The following is a 13,627-nucleotide window of genomic DNA, read 5'->3' as shown; positions in this document are numbered from 1 at the left end:
TAACCCGGTTCTGTGGGATCTTCGTCTTCGTCTTCATCTCTATCTTCATCTTCATTAGTGCTTCCCTTCCTTGAAGGAGTAGGGGAAGGAAGCGGACCATCACGACGTCTCTTGGTTGGCGAGGTAGCGAATAGTTCGGTGTACTCTTATGCGGTCAAGCGACGACTCTGAAGAGGAATGGCCTGAAGCGGGGGTATTCCTCCTTGGAAAGCAAAGCCAGGTGATATTATGGATGCTCCTTCTTTCTTCACCTTGCGGTTCTTCATCTTCTCCGTGCGAAGTAGGTCCTTGACTTGGTGCAGCTCTTGGCGGATCCTAGTCGACTCCTTGATCAAAAGATGCATCAAGGTGTCTGAGGAGAGACTGAAGTAGGTCTGAAACCTCAGCGGCGTCCCGTCCTCGGAAGAGGGGTTGAGTGTCCAACTCCTGTCTACCTTATCTTTAACAAAAGGTAGGTGACAAGTAGTTGGCTCATCAGCCATCTCAGGAAGGATGTCGCGGAGTCGCACGAGTGCCTCTCGAGCCGCAGTCTCCATGGCCAACATCAGGTCCTCCATCTGTGGCCCCTCAAAGAACCAGCTAGATGGGGAGTCGTTAGCCTTCACTATCACGTCCACGTGATACTCCTTGGTGTCGGCATTGACCCAGTGTTCGTGGTACAAGAAGATGGGTGTGCGACGTACTTGACACTGCTCGAGGCTATCGCTCAAAAGCAGTGGAAAGCCCGTCTCCAGAAGCATCTCAGGTACGGCGGCCATCTACAAGGTGTAGAGGAGAGGGTTAGAAATTTTTAGTGGGTGCAGGTTCTCGGGTCAATCTTATGAGCACTAATCGTTTCGGCTATTGTCCATGCTACCTAAGGCTTCCTGTAGTCAGGATGGCTCTGATACCAGCTCCGTGAAGACCCCGACTTATGAGTCGAGATCGCCGTGCTCAGTGATCCCAGAGATCAATGCTCACCGAACACAGATACCGAATAAAGAGTCTTACATCCAAGTATCGATTATTACAACACATGACCGAAGGGTCAAGTTCACAAGGCAGGGCCTAAGGCCAAATCACTCAGATACACTAGTAGCGGAAAACATAGGGGCTAAGCGGGTGCCCATGCCATCAAGCCTACACTGACACGCATTCTGACTCGGAAGCGTCCTAGTTCGCAGGGGCATCTCCGAAGACGTACTCATCTCCAAACTCCGGTCCTTCCATGTCTGGTCAATAACATAACCAGTGGCAAGCCAATGAGTACATTGAATGTACTCGCAAACAGTCCACGATATAATCAACGAAAGTGAAGGATAACAATATCATGCATCTTTAGTGTAACTCATCTTGGTGGAATGATCATGATTATGCATCAAGTTAAAGAATTACTTTTGAAGAACAGGTTACACATATCAATATATCTGTCGAGGGTTGAACCATTCGGGTTTACCCTATATGCCAAGTCACCGAACTTGGTCATATCATTATTGTCACGACAACACCTTTTTCAACGCCACACACACTCACACTTGGTTTATGCGGAAATAACTAGACGTAGTTTAAGCAGAATTATCCAACTGTCCTTGACCGTGGACACGGCTATTCGAATAGTTTACACTCTGCAGAGGTAGTATGCTCGACCCACGAGATCCGGGAAACTTCCTTGTCATCCACGACTCGTGGTATATAACATACCCGAGGTAAGTACTCGATCAATGCCTTTCCCCTAATGATACTAGACAAAGAGGCCCACTCGATTGGTACCCAGCCCACATGTTGTACGTCTTACGAGCACCAACTCTGGACAGTACCAACCATGCGGGGAACAACGGTGTGACTGGAACTCATAAAAATGACATAGTCGTCCTACCCGGCACGACCCCATCACGAGAGTGACCACACATCACTCCCGCCACTAGTAATGTGGCTCTTTGCTAGCACCGACCAGAGTAATTAACATAGCCCCGTCCCACGAGGGGTAACGTGGTCGTACTGGTAAGGTTGGGACGGTCGACACATCATAAATCTAATCCCATTTCCGAAACCATACTCACACAAATACTGGGTGCATCACTTCATCGAAAGTGACCACCTCCCTCATCATCACCCTCGGGCATTAGTGGCACCCGACGGGGTTTTAGTAAACTCTTGCATTATGTCAACAACATGCTCATGATAATACTACTTCTATCTTTACTTGTCAACATGGTATTAGCACGACCCTCAAGGGATAGGGTCAAGCTCAATGCATGTGCTCCGGGGGAGCCTTCGGTAAAATCATATCAAATGATTACCGGCACTTATGATCATATGCAACGAGAATACTTGCTATTTTAACATGCAAAGTAACATATGCTCAGTCATGGTCAAAGGGTTGCTTGCCTTGGTCAGCTAAGTATCCGGGGTCTTCGAGGTCTTCCGCTCTGATTCCCTCGTCACACGGATTTTCTATCGTTGATAAAACAATAAATAAGAAATAGCTCACACAGAAATAGATCACAAAGTAATTTTTAAAAATGTTCTTTATTAGTGATAAATCTAAGGTATCATTTTGAAAAATATTGCCTAAATTTTCCTTGAACGAATATTTTTGAAATCAACTAAACACAACCAAAACTATTTCAATTGAGTCCTTTTTATTAATGTAAAATAGAATAGTTGTTGGAAAATTCATCCAGACATATTATTAAATACTACACATTTTTTAGAAGAATACCAGTGGAAAAATTATATTTTTATACTGGTTAAATGTTTTTATAAAAATCTTAGAAACCAGGATTTTAAAATAAAAGAAAATCGGCCAAACTCCCGGCCTGGCTCGGCCCGGAGCTGGGCTGGCCCATGGCAAGCCGACATCATGCCCAGGCGCGCGCGCCGTCACGTTGTGCGGGGCCCTGCGGTCAGTGGCTGAGGACAACGCGGGGTAGGAGGTTGGGCCACCGACAGGTGGGGCACAACTGTCGGGGTCGTCCCCTACCTCTGGCCAGAGAGGAGGAGGAGGCCGCCAGCGAGGTTGTCGATGCTGTCATGCCCCAACGAGGACTGGAATGGGTTCGCCTTACTGTCGCCTACCTGCTGGTGGTCGGAACAACGATGGGGAGGCAGGGGTTCGCTGGCGACGAGTAGGCCGTGGCGGAGGAGTTTCGGGAGGTGGTCGAGGAGGTGGCTAGAGACACGGAAATGCTCGGGCGAGTTGGGGGAAAGCTTCGTGGGGTTGAGAGGGTTAGTTTGGTGGGTCGAGGGGCGCAGGAGCCGTCGTGTAGCCGGAGATCGACCGAAGCTCCGAGACGGAGGTGCCTCGGTCGATCTCGAGCACCGGGGCTCTGCTGGGTTGCTCGGGTGGCTAGGGAGGTACTAGTGATCGTGGTGAAGCTATCTGAGGGGTGCTGGAGCGAGGGGGAAGGATATTTATAGGCCCGCGACGGTGAGCCAATTCGGGAGCGTCGGTGACTCACCGTGGTGCGCATGGGGGTGCAGAGAGAGGCTGGGGTCGAAACCACGGTCTCAGGACGTGGTTTTGGACTGCCCGAATTATCTGCAGCACAGGGAGAGAGAGAGGAGTCGAACATTCGTGTCCGCGCAACCTTGGTCGGTTCTGGTGCGTGCGGGCACGCGTCGCACGAGGTCTAGCGAAGGAGAGGAGGGGCCCCGAGGCTTGCTCGACGCAGAAGGGTTGTCGGGGAAGAGGTTGGACATCTCGGGGGAGGCTGGAACTGGCCGAGAACGTCGCCCCCACCTCGGTGACTTCCTGTAGCGCGCCCAGAGCGCAGTTTTGGCATGCCACGGCATGCTGGCGCGCTCAGAGGCACTTTGGACGTGTCTAGCATGTCCTGGCACTTTTTGGGAGTGTAGCTAGCCGTTTGGTTCTTGTGGGAGCTTAGGCTGGTCAAGGGAGACAAGAAATACTGGTGCTGTCAGCCATGAACTGAAATATAAATTGGAGGTTTTGGCATTTTCACTTTGAACCAGTGAGGGGCTAGTTGACTAGGGTTAGGCACAGATGCTGGCCACTTAAATTATGTGATTGAAGCAAAGGGGTTTGGTTTAGCTCTGGCTAAGGTGCCTTTTTCCTATCTGTCAGAAGATGTTCGACAGTGGGTTAAGGGGGTTGCACCCCACCACCGGTGCTGTAACTTAACAGGTTTGGGTTTGGTGGTAAACCATGGGGTTTCACCAAATTTGAGCTCCCAAGGACAAGTTCAGCTTTGTAAACTTGAAAATACTCCAATATGACCAAATCTGTCCCTTCCAAAGGGAGTGTGGGCAAACTAAGTCCCGTAAATCCCATTTTTGGTGTGGAATCCTTATTTGAGGTATTAGGCACTCCTCCAAAGTTCCAACATCATTGGATGAACTTTGCTATGTAGAGTTGCTCTAACTTGATTCTGGACAGAAGGGGGTTTTGGGTTATTTGGGGTCCTTATTCACCTTTGATCAAGGTGAAACTTTATGTGGACACCAATTAGGGCTTAGGGATATCACTGGAATTTTCTAGGAATTTATTGAGAATATTTCCTTTGGAAATATTTCAAAATGCCAAAACAGACAGAAATAGCTTTCATGGTTTTATTCAATAAATATAATATAAAATGGGGTTTAAAATCCTATTTATGGAAAATATATGTCCTTCTGATCATCTCCAAATTTAATCAGATTTTTCTAAGGCAGAAAAGTATTTTTCCATGTAGGAATACCAATTCTGCCTCAGAAATGGACATGTTATTTAATTAGGAAAGTAATTACAAAAGTAATTATCTTTGTGGTTTTGAAATATAAAGATAAGTTAAAATCAGATCACCAACTTTGAGTATAAGCACTACTTGCTATCGAGGGCATGTGGTGCAACTCAAAGTAGGGTTTTTACCTTGATCAGAAATAAGTAAAGGTTTTTGGAAAACAATGTTATGAAATAGGGTTTTCTTCCTCACATGATCAAGCACACAAGCATACAATATCAATCATGGCACTCACAACATTAGTTTAAAAAAAAGTTTTAACAAGCTCAGTTTTTCACAGTACACATAAGTGATAGCAAAAACAGGTTGTGATATTTGGATGGTATAAAATATTTTGTGAACTATACAAACATTTTTGTAAATTGTATAAATATTTTGAAAATGTCATATATTTTTTAAGTATGTGAACGTTTTCAAAACACAACTTATGTTTTTTAACTAAACTTTTACAACGCATAAATAAATTTTCAAATACGACGCGCCTTTTTTTGTAATGCTTGAACATTTTTTAAATGTCACAAACACCAGAACTTAAGTTGTTTTATTACATAGAACAAGAAGAAACAACAACATAAAAAATGTTTATTCATTCTGAACATGATATGGTGTGGTAGTCTGGTGGACTCTTAGTTAAGAGTGATCATCACTCCACGAGGTAACATGTTCGAGCTGTGATTCTTCAATTTCATTTGTTAGATTTTCTTTTAATTTTTCAGTACATATTCATACGATACAAAGATTATTCGTGCGTACAAAACATCAATCATCCTATGTTTGGTGGTTATGCACCCTAACATACTAGTGACAGGTCGTGGGTTTGAAACACCACCCTCACCCCTTGTTTTCCATTTTATTTTAGGGTCTCAATGCGTAAATACGATGGCTTTTCTGTAAACCTATCACGCGACAGCGGCTGACAGCGGGCCTTGGCCACGTTGGCATGCCACACAGGCCCCTATACGTCCGTGTACATGAAGCATGCCCGTATTTGCATGCTCGTGTAAGTTTGATGACCAAAAACATGTATTTTACGAAATTATGCACCAAATTGACCGTCACGTGCAAGTTCTATAACTACCGGTGTATTCACCTCGAAACTTAACTAGGGCCAGACGAGGTGTTTTGGCTCATAGGTGTAGATAAATCTATTATTAAATATATTTATTGTTTCTTACGACCGGATGTAGTTACATCCAATTTTATTCGATATGTTGTAGGTAGTATCTATCATATTGGAGAGTGTGTACGTGTAGTATTTAGCATATATATGAAGAAAATAAGTAACCCTTATAGTCAAGTAAGCACAAAAGAGCAAACAAACACGTTTTATACTATTTCTTGATAGAGCAGAGGGAGTAACTAGTAGAACATTACTGTCAACAGCCACCATTGGACGCTGCAGATAAGGCAGGTGCGCGGTCGAGAATGGAGCACGAGGTCCACACATAATCGATCTTCTAGACGATAATCCGTCACCTTCGCCGGTTGCATTGCATCGTCCGGAAAAAGGCAAACGGACGCTGAAAACGAAAGACAAGCTGCGCCCATGATGGGGTAGCATATGCCCCCGATGGATCCATTTCGCCGAGGTTAAGCGTGAGATTGTACGTACTCCCTGTGGTTTGTCTCCCTGTGGAGTACGAGCTATGGCAGCCATTCTGGAAACAACATCACCAGGGCACCATCGCGTCTGTCTCCCTGTGGTTTGCGGCCGAGGGCCCGAGGCACTTTGCAAAGGTGATGGATGGAGTGCAGACAGCTTGACCGAAATGGAATGGAAAAACGAGTTTACAAATGTGTAAGTGACGATATATCTTTTTTCCCCCTCGCGTTGGTTTTTCACGTGTGGAATCTGTAGGAAGACCCCTGGTGCTAGCTTTACTGGCGCTGTAACCCTAAAAGAAAAGCTTTTCAGCTTTATTGACGTTGTGCATGATTAGTTAGGTTTCTCTGACGGTACGTAGGATGCTTCATCCCTGAAGAAAGGTTGAGTTTCCTTTTTGACCGTATCTTGCACCTGAAGATCACATTCGTGAGCGATACAATATCATGATTGATTTCCACTCGAGATAAACAAGTAGAGGCGCGGGTAAGATTATACTAGTATATGCATGGCTGACCGGCTCCACCACCGGCGGGGTGGACTGCAAGTGCAAAGCTAGATCGGGGTTACTACTTGAACAAGCATACATTTTGTTGGGTGCTCGCGAAGCAAGGGAAGAAACCCCCGTCGGTGGCCGCAAAAATCGAGAGAAATATATAGTACTCCCTTCGTTTCTAAATATAAGTCTTTAAAGAGGTTTCATTAGTGGACTACATACGGATGTATATAGACATATTTTAAAGAATAAATTCACTCATTTTTACTTCGTATGTAGACTTCTAATTAAATATCTTTAAAAGACTTATATTTAGAAAGGGAGGGAGTAGCTTCCAGGCTCGTTCGTGTCGTGCATATCTCATTCACGTTCACTGATGACCTCTGAGTATATCTCCTCATCCGAGTTGGTAGTGGACTGGAGCCGGCATTGCGTGCACGTATACAGTAGCACGGACGGTAGGCGCGATCCGGCCGGCGATCTATCGCCGTCTCATTGATGGGCAGCACCTATTTCCGGTCTGTTTTTTGGGTATTGGAATTACTTCGACGGCTGCATGCCTGAAGGAAATTATCAGCCCTTGATCGGCGCCGACCACGCGGCGTGTGTGGTGGATCAGGCCGAGGCCGGCATTGACCAGTCGGTTTTGTGCGAATGCTAGAAAAAACAGAGCTCGAGGCAAAAGTCAACACTTGCCAAAAAATCGCACTGTTACAAAACTGAAGGTTGAGACGAGGGAGTCGCGGAGTGTCGGCCGGGCGATGACCAAAACTGAAGTGAAACGCCGTCGGCGCGGAACACCGGAATGAATTCGATTTATGCAGCGCGAAAGTCCAGGCCGGTCAGAGACGCGGTGCACAGTCGGCCGGGCGGCGGAGGCGATGCATGTGGTGGTCTGTTGGTTGGGTTGAAAAGGAAAATACGCCGTGGCATTCCCGATCCAGCTCAGGAGAGCTCCTATTGTCATTTTCCTATTTCGCGCTGCAGGTGTCGGTTAATATCTAGTATTTCGTTAGCTGACGGCTGTAGCGTCCTTAAATGACCGGTACATGCATGGTGACGAGCTTTTTCTTCAAAATTCTATAATATTTTTTGAATATAATTGATTTTTTTTAAAAGTTGATGAACATTTTTCTAAAATTGATGAACATTTCTCTTAATATCGATAAATCTTTCAAAAAATTAAATTTGTTTGAATACCGATGAACTTCTTTGAAAATCGATATCTAGTATTAAATTAAACTTTTTTGATTTCACATTTTCATTTTTGTAACAAATAGAAAATCTGAACGGGTTTCTCCTACTTATCAACAGAAAAAAGGAACAAAAAAAACTGAGCAGCTCGCGACCATCCTAGTGGGCCGCCCCAGGCCAGCGACGCTGCACGTGCCGGATCGTTAACGAGCGCTGCAACGCTGACTAGGAGCTCCGAGGCAAAATCACTAATCGAAGAGTATACCTTTAAAAGATCACTCCCACATTCTTAGGTTGCGACAAGTGGCGCACTATATGCATGTCACTTGTCACAATCTGGAAGTTTTTCCTTTTTTCGTAGATTCGTATTTTTAAAACATTGTATCTTTCAAACCGTGTGTGCAAATCTTGAACCGTTTTCACGGTTGGGTTTCTCGCGTCGAAATCTTCAAAACTAGATCTCATGTTGTTAAGTTTTGATAAACTTTTTTTCACGAAAAAAGGGACAAAAAAACATGCCCCTCCCGATAGAAAAAAAATAGAAAACACATTTTTAGAGTTTTTTTTCTTTTCGAGAAGCACGGTCGTGCCTCTCACGAAGAAAAAACTATGCCTCTCGCTTAAGCAAACCAGTACCTCTTGTGAAAAATAACGCGTTTTTTCCTTTCCGAGAAGCAAGGGCCGTGCCTCTCGTGAAGGCAAAATCATGCCTCTCGCGGAAGTATAACAGCGTCTCTCACAAAATAAAAATAAAAAAAACGTGTTTTTCTCCTTTCCGAGAAGCACGGTCGTGCCTCTCACGAAGAAAAAACTATGTCTCTCGTGTAAGCAAACCCGTACCTCTTGTGGAAAACAACGTGTTTTTTCCTTTCCGAGAAGCAAGGGCCATGCCTCTCGTGAAGGCAAAACCATGCCTCTCGCCGAAGTATAACAAACACATTTTCTGTTTTTGGGAGAGGCACGGTTTTACTTCTTTGAGAGGCACACTTCTGCTTTCGCGAGAAGCACACACGTGCTTCTCGCGAAAGCAGAAGTGTGCCTCTCGAAGAAGTAAAACCGTGCCTCTCCCAAAAACAGAAAATGTGTTTTGCTTTTTTGTTTTTGAGAGACACGGCCATGCGTGTCGCGAAGGGAAAATTGTGCCTTTCGCAAAAACAAAATCGTGCCTGTCGCGAAAAAAATCCAAACTCATTTTTTCATGGATTTTATTATTTTTTTATCAAAAATATAAGAAAGACCGATGAAAAATAAAAAAAAACGAAAACAAACCAATCTAAAAAGCCGCAAACGCGTGCGGAAAAAGAAAAAAACCGAAATTCGAAGAAAGCGCTCAGAACGCAACACGTGACGGCGACTGAAAACGCGTCAAATGACGACGCGTGGATGTGCTTGCTCTGAGGCTACTGAAAGAGCACTCGCTAACTAGTTGCTCTCGCTCTAAGGTACCCTTGCGAAGGGGACATCATATGTTACGCATTGTGAGTCAAAGTAGGTGCGGCTACGTAAAGAGCAGCTGATGGGTGGGCTTTTTGGGCCACGTCCGTGCGTGTGTTTCACTGTTTCCGTTGTTGTACTGTAGCTCCAGAAAAAATTTACCTTGCAGGAAATTGATCCACGGATCTCGTGTTACAGACCACGCACTGCAACCACCTTAGCTAGCAAGCATTCCACATTAATAAGCAGCATCAAATATTTAAGAACCAACCCACAGGGCAGATCTGAATTATTGTTGGAATTTTTGATGCATTTTTCAAAAAAATATTGAAAGTTTTATGAAACATAAACACCTTTTCAATTTGAGAATGTTTTTCTAAAAATTAAAATATTTTACAAATTCATGAATGTTCTATGAAATCACGAACACTTCTCTTAATGAGATTTTTTATTCTGTAAAAAAACTGAGCCAATGTGAACATTTTTAAACTTCCCACCAAAATTTGAGAACATGAACATTTTTTGAAAATTCTGATTTTTATTGGAATGGGAAACTTTTTTGAAATTTCAAAAAAATGAAATGTGAATATCTTTGGAAGCAGGAACATTTTTTTGAAATTCCCAAACAAAACTGGGCAAATGCGAGCATTTTAAAACTCGCGACCAAAATTTGAAAACATGAACATATTTTGAAAATTCTTTATTGTTTTGGAATGGTAATATTTTCTGAAACACGTACATATTTTAAGCAGGAATATTTTCTGAAAACATGAACATTTTTGCTAATAGGAATTTTTTTGAAAACTTGTTAAGTTTCGGGGCAGAAACATTCCAAACTTTTTTCGCAAAAACGCAAACCATTTTTCATAAAAGAAAACATTTTTGCAATTTCGGAACAACGTTTCAAAACATGACATTTTTGAAATTTCTGATTTTATTAAATTCGAATATTTTGTGAAACTTCAAAAAAAGAAAACTAAACATCTTTTGAAATGAGAACATTTTTTGAAAACGTCAAGATTTTTTGAAAGGGCATATTTTTTGAAAAGTTGTGAAATTTGGAGCAGAAACATTCCTTTTTTTTTGGAAAAACACAAACCATATTTTGAATGAGCAAACATTGTTTTTCCAAAAGGCTAACATTTTTTAAATTTGTGAACAAAATATTGAAAATGGATTTTTTTTAAAATGTCTAATTTTTATGTACAGTTGTTTGAAATGCAAACATTTTTAAAACTGCTATATATTTGTTAAAAGTTAAAAGAAACTTGAAAAAGGAAAGAAATGAAAAGAAGAGGAGAAACAAAAAAAAGGAAAAAACGAAAAAGAAATGATAATTGAAAAAGAAAAAAGAAAAAGAAGAGAAAAGAGAAAAACGAAAAAGAAACAGGAAAAAACGGTTCAAGGACCTTCTAGAATGTTCCCAACACCGGAAAAACTGATCGGTGAACACACGCCTCGCTTATAAACAGGCCGGCCCCTCCTGGTCAATCGTTTCGATCATGCGTGCAGCGCCCCGGCAGTTTGATGAATCTGTTTCCCTTGCAAAGCTCCATCCCACCTGGTTTGGTGGCGACAAACTAACACACAATATGCAATACTTGTCATGACTTGGGACTGTGTACTTTTATTTTTTTGTATTGCGTCAGTTGATCTTTTCAAAAGATCGGTCGAGCGTGAGTCATCAGATTTGACGCATCGAACGGCCGAGCGTATCATCCATCATTGCAACACATGCCTTGTTTTGAATTTTGTTTACAACACACATCTTATTGCAGTTTTTTTGCAACATACGTCTTGCAGACTTTTTCTGCAACAGATATCTTGTTGCAAAAAAAGAAACATCTACAACATCTGCTTGTTGCGATTTTTTTTATGCAATAGAAGACTTTTATGCGTGATTATTTCTACAAAATAAAATCATGTCGCATCATAGTAGGCGTTCGCTGTTAAGATTTGCCACAACACCGTTGTTGCTGAAATATGTGATTACACCTCCTTTATGCTGAGGACGCATGGCACGGAAGAGAGGCGGCCGACGCACCGTGATTATCAGCGGGCTGGGGTAATCGTTTCCCTTTCACTATTGGATTTCTCCTGTCAAGGTCCTCGAACGTAGATTTCGTATTAGGTTTTGACAAAACCTTTTTTTTCAAAAAAACAGAAAACAATGGAAAAAAAACGCTTGAAAGAGACACTTGGAAGAAAAATTTGTTCCTTTTACACTTTCTGGGAAGCATCAATATGCATCATCGTGAAACACACTTGTGCTTGCTTCATGCTAAAGCACAACTGTGCTTTTTAATTTTTAGGAATCACAACTACTCCTTTTACACGGTGTGCTTCAAGCAAGGAAAACAATTCTGTTAGATAACCTAGAAAAAATAAGCAAAATCCAAGATCCTAAAAACACGTTCAGTAAAGGGAAAAATGTACCCCATGGAGGCGCCAAATGGGTAACACGTGGCAATGGATGGGCGCACCACATGATGTTCCGTACGCGTGCTACGAGCCCCCTTGCAAAGTACCCGGTGGTTGCATATTTTATGAGAAAAGAAAACAATAATTGAAAAAAATCATTCTATTCCATTTCACCAACTAAACATGGAGATGTGACCGTTCCATTTCACGTCACTTTTCGTATCAAAGAGAGAGATGGAACCATTTCATTCTTGTGAAATGGAATCATTCCACTTCATTACGCTTGGTTCTTCAACTAAACACAACCTTAGTTACTCTTTCAAAATTTAGAATGGCGACTCAAATGGTTAGAATACTTATGGTGGAGCGAACCCACCACGGTCTAAGTCATGAACTTGCACCAGTGATCATATTTTTAGGATTTATTTATGTCTTTCTCGCTATGTTTGTTCAGTAAAAAAAGATATTTTCGTCGGTGCACGATGCCAATGATGACTTCGTAATATGTTGTGCCGCTCGTTGCCTCGCAGCCGCTCATAGGATAAGATAGACATGCATGCGTTAATATGTATAATTGTATGTACGTGTAAGTGAGCATATGCGACTACTCTATTACAAAAATTTGACATGGTGAGTACGTGCAACATCAGCAACTTGTTGGAGGGGACCCCACGAGGGCTGCGCGGGAGCACTCCAGCGTCCTATGTGGCATGTCTCAGTGCCACATGTCACGCGTTAGACGCATTCCCCATCATGACGTTTTTTTTGAACTTCACGTTGGCACACATATCTTTTTCCAACCGCAACACAAAAATGGATATCTACCTGCGCCTTCCGGCAACAAAGTGGCAAGTTTTCTTCCTACCCCTTTTGATTTCTTCACTCCCTTTCTTATTCCAGGTCATTATTTATATATTTTAAAACATCGATTTTGAAAAATGTTTGCATAATTGAGAAAAAAATCATGGATTAAAAAAAGTTCGTAAATACGAAATAAAGTTCACGGGCTTATAAAAAATTCATGAAAAATGGGACAAAAAAGCTAATGGGCTTGAAAATATGTGAAAATTTAAAAAATATTTCGTGATTCAATTTTTTTTCATGATTTTTAAAAATAGTCATGAATAAGAGAAAATGTTTAAAATTTGAAAAATCATGAATTCCTAAGATTGTTTGCTTATTCTAAAATTATTTGTGCACTCATGATGTTTGCAGATTCAAAAAATGTTCATGAATTTCAAATAATATTCACGGATTCAATAACTGTTCCCTGTGTCCGTGGATTAATAATTTGCATGCGAAATGCAAATAATGTCCGCAGATTCATAAAAAATCAGGATGAACCCTGATATAATTTTTTCGTGAATTCCAAATAATTTTCACGGATTAAAAAAATAATGACTGGGAAAATGTGTACAAAAAATTGCTCAACAAGAGGTTCTATAATTTGGAAATATTCAGAAATTAAATAATATTTGCAAATTTATAAATGTTTGCCAGTTCAAAAAAAGGACATGAATATAAAATAAAAAAGGAAAAAATGTTCACACTGTCCACGGATTAATAACAAATTTCAAATTGTTTCAGAAGATTCAAAGAAAATAAGGATGAACCTGGCTATAAAAATGTTCATCAATTTTGAATTTCATGGATTCAAAGAATGTTCACAAATAGAAAAAATATGTAAAAATAAATTTTCACCAAGAAGTTTATCAACTTAAAAGTACTTATGACTTCGAAAATATTCACAAATTAAGT

This window comes from Hordeum vulgare, chromosome 5H, assembly GCF_904849725.1.
Source record: "Hordeum vulgare subsp. vulgare chromosome 5H, MorexV3_pseudomolecules_assembly, whole genome shotgun sequence".
Classification (NCBI taxonomy): Eukaryota; Viridiplantae; Streptophyta; class Magnoliopsida; order Poales; family Poaceae; genus Hordeum; species Hordeum vulgare.
This window is presented reverse-complemented; position numbering follows the sequence as displayed.